At 36.5% G+C, this 8,641-nt stretch overlaps 1 pseudogene; it reads left to right on the top strand.

Annotated features, from left to right (window-relative positions):
- Nucleotides 1-270: 270 nt before the first annotated feature.
- On the top strand, nt 271-831 carry LOC109679973 (large ribosomal subunit protein uL11-like; annotated as a pseudogene).
- The last annotated feature ends 7,810 nt before the right edge of the window (nt 832-8,641 follow it).

Below are 8,641 nucleotides of genomic sequence, written 5' to 3'. Positions count from 1 at the left end.
CTGTACCTTTGGTTCCTGATCTATAAAATGGTTACATACCAATGCTCACTTCACAGTGTTATTGTGAGAACAAATTGAGTGAGGCAAGTCACTTATTCTCCATGCTCAGAGACTCTGGGGTGGTTGATGAATTAAATGATCTACTACATTTGAATCACTTAGAAGTGTTTGGCGCATAGCAATTGATCATCAAATGTCACCTATACTTTCCAAAATAATTTAGGGAAACTTGATTTGAAAACTTTGTTGAGTCTTTTGGCTTGGAGGAGGCAAAGGTGCAACTTTCTTCAGTTGTCCCGAATCTGGGTTCATCCGACACCAGCCACCTCCACCATGCCGCCCACGTTCAACCCCAAAGAGATCAAAGGCGAGTACCTGAGGTGCCCCGGTGGCGAGGTCAGCACCACATCTGCCCTGGCCCTTAAGATCAGTCCCTTGGGTCTGCCTCCAAAAACGGTTGGTGATGACATCGCCAAGGCAACCAGTAATTGGAAGGATCTGAGGATTACAGTGAAACTGACCACTCAGAACAGACAGGCCCAGATTGAGGTCTTGCCTTCTGCCTCTGCCCTGATCATCAGAGCCCTCAGGGGGCCCCCAAGAGACAGAAAGAAACAGAAGAACATTAAACACAGTGGAAACATCACCTTTGATGAGATTGTCAACATTGCCTGACAGATGCATCACACATCATTAGCCAGAGAAATTTCTGGAACAATTAAAGAGATCCTGGACACTGCACAGTCTGTGGGCTGCCATGTCGATGGCCGTCACCTTCATGACATTGTAGACAACATCAACAGTGGTGCAGTGGAATGCCCAGCTAGTTAAGAAGTACAAAAGAAAATATTTCAATAAATCATCTGGGCTTCTACCTTGAAAAAAAAAAAGAAAGAAAACTTTGTTGAGCTTGATACACTATACCTTTTTTTGACTTGTAAGAATTTACCCTTTAATTTCACAGCAGAGTACAGATAGCATATAATGTCCCTTGCATTATATAATGTCTTGTTTCTACATTCCATGTTGGCTCTTCCTCCTTGTGATGGCTGCTCCAAAGATTTTCATGTCTCCACCCCCAAGTAGACATGGTCCTAGTTTCTTCATTCCCTCATTTGATCACACCATTTGATCAAGTTCAGTGCCACAAGTTTTTATTAAATTTGGAGATAATGAACCAGAGGTTACACTACAGGCAAGATGAACCTTAAAACTGAATATTAGACTCACAAAACCCATTAGCCATTTCCTGCCATGAGTATCTTCCCTCTGATTTTTTTTCCGTCACTCATCCCATACCATATCCCAAGCCTCTCTACCTCTTACACATCTTATCTCTGAATTCCCAGCTACCAACCTTTAACACCTCAACCCTTACCCATAACATTTTAGTTCTCAACTGCCTACCTCAAGCAAAATTCAAAGTCCAAATCAGTAAAAACCATCTTCTTCTCACCTTTTTTTCAGGTCAAAAAATAAGCAGGTATTTCAAAGTAACAAATTATGAGGTTTGGATTCCCTACCCCTAGTGTTCTTTGCATTCTGAGCTCTCCTTTCCCATTTATGTAACATATGTAACCAAATAAATCATACTTACTTGATTCATTGAAAATTACCAGTCAGTATTGGGAAAACAGGGCTAATAAAGCAACACACAGTCACATGAGAAGCTCAAAGAGTAGCTGGAGACATGGATTTTGACATACACCTCTAAGATCCTGTGGTTGCTGTCACAAGAAAGTTACATATAAAGTGTTATGGGAAAAACACTAGATTAGTGCTGTCAAATATGACCTTCCAAAAACTTAAATATGCCTATCACACAGGCATGACCATCTTGGTCAGGTGACAACACACCCACACAAATACCTTTGGGTGCACAAATGAATCTATGCAAATTCTTCAAACTCCCACCCAATTTGGCAAAGCTTCAGACTTTAAAAGCCACAGTAGGCTTATTTTTACTATTTCTCTAAATAAATGTTTCCATTTTGAAAGTGTTTTTAAAAGCAGGAAGTAACATATTTCACTTCTGCAGTGGGATTTCCTCCATGTCCCCTTAAAGATATAACATCTGGGAGTTCCCCTAATAATCTTTCTTGAATCAAGCCAGGGCTATATCCTGTACAGTTGCTTATGCACACCACTGCAGGCTGGATCCCACCAATTTCATTGTGCTCACCCACTTTTATTACTAAAATAGTCAACCTGACAGGCACCGATTCAGCAATCCTCAGTGTACTGGTGGGAAAGGGCCCATCATCCTGAGTATTTCTCAAGAGGAAAATCATCTAGTGGTTAGAATCAAGTGTGAGTCACAAAGATGTTAATCCTAACCAGGCCCTGACTCATTCTGTGACCCTTGCCCTACACTCTCCACCCATGGGTTTCCCAAGATATTGGGGTACACTCCTCTATTTACCTGTCAGATAATAAACTAAGAGATTATTTCAAATTGGCTAATGGCATGAGATCTAAAGTGTTATAGATTTTATGTCACAGATTTGAAAGCATAAATAGATGCTCATAATAAATAGTTTTCTGAAACTTAAACATCTGTTGGAGAAAGGATTCAAATGTAGAAATTAACCAAATACAATCAAAGCCTACAAGGAGCAGGCCTAGTCAGTCACCCTTTCCTCCTGCTTTTCACAGATATGGATGCTGAAGCCCAGTCACATCAACCACCTGCCCCAGGAGGCCTGGCTCAGCAATGCTTACATCAGCAAAGTCCAGTGGAAACGGAATGCAGGCCACAAATGTAAGCTACATGATAATCTTTCATTTTTCTAATAATGAAAGTTAAAAAAAAAATGAGGAGTCTTTGCTCCTATTGCCTGTGTGGAGAACAGGAAATGTCTCTCTTTTTCCATGCCCCCCCCCACCCATTTCTCCACACCTTACCCTGTTATACTAAAATAAATCCTTGCTAAAACTTCAAAAATGGTGAAATTCACTTCATAATACATTTACTTAACCTAAATATACTCAAAATATTGTTTCAATCTCTAGTCAACATTTTAAATTATTAATGAGTTCTTTTCTACTAGGTTTTTTATACTCAATCTTCAAAATACAGTCAACATTTTATACTCACAGCATACCTCAATTATCCACTTGTGACTAGTAGCTACCATACCAGACAATATAGGTCTATGTTGACTCTAGTTGTTTCAGTCTCTTTGCAGCGATCAGAATAAACTAGTCTCCAAAACTAATGACCACATTTTTCAGCTTATCAGATCCTGATTGCTATGTATCTATTTATTATCTGTGATCCATTTTTTAAAAGCCATGTTCTCTATACCATTCCTCTGTTTTCCAATCCCATTCTGAGACTTCACTCTGACTAAATTCTTCAAAAAATTTCTTTTCTGTTTACTTAACCTAAGAATATCTAGGGGAATTATCAGAAGGGATTTTTTTTTATTACTCAAAAATTATCCTTAATTTCCCAAATTTCCTTTTTTCTGCCTTGTCTGAAACATTACCAACAGAAACTAGTGCCAGAGCTAGCCTGGGTTTGTTGCATCATTGACTGGTGACAATATGGGAAGAATGAAAGGATTGTCACTATTTTCAACTGCCCTCCCACCCAAAGATTGTTCTAACTTTACCAACATCAAGTTCATTCTCAATACCAGGCCTTAAATACAGTAAAGCATGATTAAATTGAGAATTTACAGTGATGAATATTTTAATTGTCTGTGAATGCAGATAACAACAGAAAGTTGGCAGTGGTGTGTCCTCATTCATTTTTTGAAACTAGTAAGTAATTCTCAGAGATCAGCCTGAAATAGTGATCACTTGAGACTAGGAATGTGGGGGGAGGAGAGGAAAAAGCTAGATTAGGAGCATGAAAATACAGCTAGAAAGGAGGAATTGCTTCCGTTTCCTCTTTGGCACATTAGGTTATCTACTGGTTAAAACTATGATATATTTCAAAATGACCAGAAGAGTATGAAATACCCAACACACAAAATGATGAATAATTAAAGAAATGAAAATGCTTTTCACCCTGATTTGATTACTATACAATATATGCTTATATTGAATAGCCATATTGTACCCCATAAAGGTGTACAGATATTATGTCTCAATTTAAAAAAAAAAAGGAGAGGAAGAAAGTGGTGAATGGGTAAGGTCTGCAGTGCAAATCTAGAAAGATCTCTGACTTTCCAAGAGAAACTGCATTCCTGGGACTACTAGATTCATTGCAGACAGTTGCTAGGATGAAATGGCCCCAATTAGCTATTACAGGGCTATATATTTCAACTTTCTCCTAGCACCCACTTTTTTTTGACAATAAACAGCAGACTGTAACTACAGTAGTCCCTAAGCAAACTGTGAAGTCAGTGCCTAGAAAGTTGAATTTCAGGCCACTGATGGCCATTGACCCACTTAGAGAACACTGCTGGATCTATATTACAGGTGACATGTGGGAATTCAGCTGAAAGTCATTAAGGCAATAGGAAAAGGGAAATTGGGGGAAGTATTTCCAAAACTGAGGAGGAGGCAGGACAATATGAGCAGCAAAGAAGAAAACATTTCAGTGGCTAGCAAAAGTGTGTGTGGTTGCAAAAGGAGGAGGCCGCCTAGCTTTACAAAACAGAGTATAAAAGTCTGAAAAGAGGCATTAATCGAGCTACCATGGGCAACTAGAAAGATATGTCAGATAGAGGATGTCTGGGTTTGCCTCGCAGTTCTGTCCTTAAGGGGCAATAAGATTTAGATGTTATAGTTGATCTTTATTTGCAGAGATTAACCAGTTTTAAATTCCCTTGATGCTCAATAATGAAAAACTCTGTGTGCACACAGATGTCTTAAAAAAAAGAGAAGCTTGTGAGAAAGGGGTGGAGCAACTGGCAGGAAAGAAACTAGATGTTAACAGCCTCCCACATATTTCCAACCACACTAGCTCCTTCTAGAAGATCAAATTTTCTCTGCCTCTGGCACCCAGCTAGATCTTGACAAAGTTTAAAGCAAACTATTCCCTGCCCCCTCAGTTCACATACAGCAACCCTTACTACCACCAAGAAGATCCTGGAAGCATAAAGGGAACATGATAAAGAAAGCCTAGTTGGCAGGGCTGGACAGAGAGGCCCGGTACTAGCACAGCAACAATGTGCTCTGTCACCACTGCCTCTTCCCATTCCTTTTCAAGTATTTTATACCAAATCTATCTATTCACAGGGCTTCTATGAATTGGACATCAAATATAAATACGAGTTTCATTACTAATAAAAAATTCAGCTGGTATAATATTTAAATCTATATTCTACACCAAAGAAATCTACTTTTTGTTCATCAACATTAGTTACCAAGGTAAGTTCACTCAACTCTGGCTCTTGGAGAGAGAAACTCTCTGCTTAAATCCTTGGGATCCTCAAAGAACAACATAAGGCAAATACAACATCAAATAATATCTATAGTCTGAAAAGCTCAAAACATCAGATGATTACAGTGTGCTGGTATTTGATTGCTAACACGATATGAATTCCCCTTTCCTGCAGTGCTGCTGACTTCATCTCTAACATCTGAACTGTTTTGAAACACAATGGATGTTCAGTAACAAAAACTGTGAAAAGACTTTCAAGGAAACCTTGTTGTTCCATGAAATTTGTGGCCACAAAAGCTAAACATTTAATGTGACAGGAATTCAAAGTCTAGGCAGCTTTAAGTTTTTGAGCTAATTGTGCTTTGAAAGTATGTAGATTGGTGTTTTGAACCTGGACAATAATTTCAATAGAGGATGTGCTGCAAATAGTGGTTAGGTTCCTTGGTCAGCTAATAATGCCCAGTGTTTTGGCACACTGTATGTTTGTAACAAATGTGGTTGGAAATAATACTGTTTTAAAAATACAGCAAAATAATTCAGTTCAGCATATGTTCCTGCTTGCAATTGCTCTTTGGAATACTGGAATGAAATTTCAACCATTCAGGATAATATATTATTCAGTATCAACTATGATGTTTTTAATTTGATGTGAGAATGAGGCATATATTTTATTTTGGAAAAATCCAAAATTCCCTAGACTCAGGTATAATGAAAGAATTAACTTGGTTGATTTGCTTTAGAATTAAGAAAAAGGTGTAATCATCAATAATATGAGTGATTTCCCTAGAAACTCCTTCAAAGCTGCAATTCTAGAACTTAGTAATTATAGTATAATACCTTGTGTATTAAGGTTACTATTAAGATAACATGCCATTCTTTTGAATCCAGAAATCTGACTACTTTTTCATGTTTTACTTTTTATACCAACATATCATCTATTATAAGAATGTCTTCCCAGACATGGTGGCACACACATGTAATCCGGCACTCAGAAGACTGAGGCAGGAAGATCATGAGTTTAAGGACAACCTGGGCTACATAGGAAGATCCTGATTCAAAAAAATAGAATAATAAAGTAAACAATATCAAATTACATTGTGTCTGTGTATGAAGACAACATAATAAAACACACTGAAAACTGTTGAATAATGGGGGGGATAGAGAAAGAATAATACAGCAGGTTACTCTGCTCAATGTATAATATACGCATGTGCAAAATACTACGGTGAAATAAAAAATTGAAGGGCAGGAATGTAAAACAGGTCTTGTTTGGAGGTAAATCCCAGTGGGAGAGGTGAGGGTAATGGAGAGGGCGAAGGAGGATGAATACGGTTGATGTACTTTGCACACTTGTATGAAAATAAAGTAATGAAACCTATTAAAATTGTTTTAAGAAGGGGGAGGAAGGATAAGGGAGAATAATGGGGGATATGAGTCTAATCAAGGTACATTGTAAGCACATACACATGAATATGACGATGATATTTCCCCTCTGTACAACTAATATATGCAATTAAAAATATTAAAAATCATCTAAATAAATCATTTAAAATAAATCATTTTCATGTGCAAGAATCACTAAAAGGGCTGGAGGTACGACTCAAGGCCCCTACCTACCAAGCATAAAGCCCTGATTTCAAACCCCAGTATCCCCAAAAGAAAAAAAAAATAAAGAACCAATAAAATAATCAACTCTATTAATCCCATGAGTTAGAATACCAAGTTGCCTACCCAGCTCCCTCACACTCAGTCAAAAGATAATTGAAATATCTTCTATTGTAATTCCCATTCCCTAACTCCATACATCCCCTTCTTAAAAGAAAAAGAAATTAGGAAATGTCTTAAACATAATAGATTGCTTGGGGGAGTGAGTGTGCACAACCACATACACTTAAGTAAAAACTAAGTCATTCACATAGAGGTAAAGAATAATAACTAAAATACTCTGACCTACATCCATTTTAAAAAATATATACTTTTGTGCAATTAGTTTGTAATTTCAGAAGAAAATGAAAATATGTTCTAATTCCAAACACAAAACACAGACATTGTCTTTTATATGCTTTTTTTCCTCTTGGTAAAAGGCAAAAGATGAATAGCATGATCAATATTTTCAAGTGTTAAAGATTTCACTTACTGAAGTCTTGTCCTTGGATGATCCTTATTGTACTACCAACGAGATCATTTTCTATTTTTACTCCCTCCTTTGAGTCTGGGTAAGGAGCACACTTCTCTCTACTTAACCATTTTTTTCTGATAAATATGCCTGTTATATTTCAAATTAACAATGGTCCTTTCTATAAGTAGAAACTCTTGCTCATTTGCACAAATCCTAAGCAGTCAGACACAACAAGCACTGGGTTTCTTACTTTACCATGATTGCAAATGTGTCCTAAAAGTAAAGACATTAGTACCCCAAATGAAAGATTTCTCTACCCAAAGATGTAGCAATAAAAATAGAACTGACAGCTTGATATATCTTCTAACTCTACAAAAGAAAAGATTGAACTTGCCATTATGAATGCAAATTTCAATACTATACACGTATGAATTTCCATGCTCTACTTTCAATAATGGATAGAATAAATAGACAGAATATCAACAGGGAAATAGAATACTTACACAACACTTTAAACAAGCAAGACATAAAAGATATCTATAAAACATTCCAGCAAACAATGTCAGGAGCATATTCTACTAAAGGGCACATAATCTCCAGGTGAGCCATAAAATAACCCTGTCTACATTCTGAAAGATCAAAAGTATGCAAAATATGTTCTTTGACAACCATGAAATGAAATTAGAAATCAGTAACAAAAAAGAAATTTGGAGAAATTAATTTGATAAATAATGAGTCAAAGAAAAAAATCAAAAGGGAAATTAGAAAATACTTTGATATGTATAAAAACAAAGATACAACATACCAAAATGAAATTCAACTCAAGAAGTTCTTCATAACTTTTGTAAATGTCACATTGTAACCCCAGTACAATTTACAAAAAGGGAAAAAAGCTTAAAAAAAAAAAGTTTTCAGTGAAAAATCTAAAGTTGTGTCTATATTGTTTTAAAAAAGAAGAAAAGCTCTAATCATTAACCTAATCTTCAGATAATCTTAAGATATTTGGGAAAACAGAGCAAACTAAGCCTAAGAAAGAAGAAATACGGAAGATTAGCATGGAAATAAATGAAACTGAGAATAAAATAGATAAGAACACTGTATCAAAAGCTTATACCATCAAAATCAGTAAAACTGACAAATATTAGCTACACTGATCAAAAAACCAAGAAACAACTTAAATTATT

Source organism: Castor canadensis, chromosome 6 (genome assembly GCF_047511655.1).
Source record: "Castor canadensis chromosome 6, mCasCan1.hap1v2, whole genome shotgun sequence".
NCBI lineage: Eukaryota > Metazoa > Chordata > Mammalia > Rodentia > Castoridae > Castor > Castor canadensis.
This window is presented reverse-complemented; position numbering and strand designations above follow the sequence as displayed.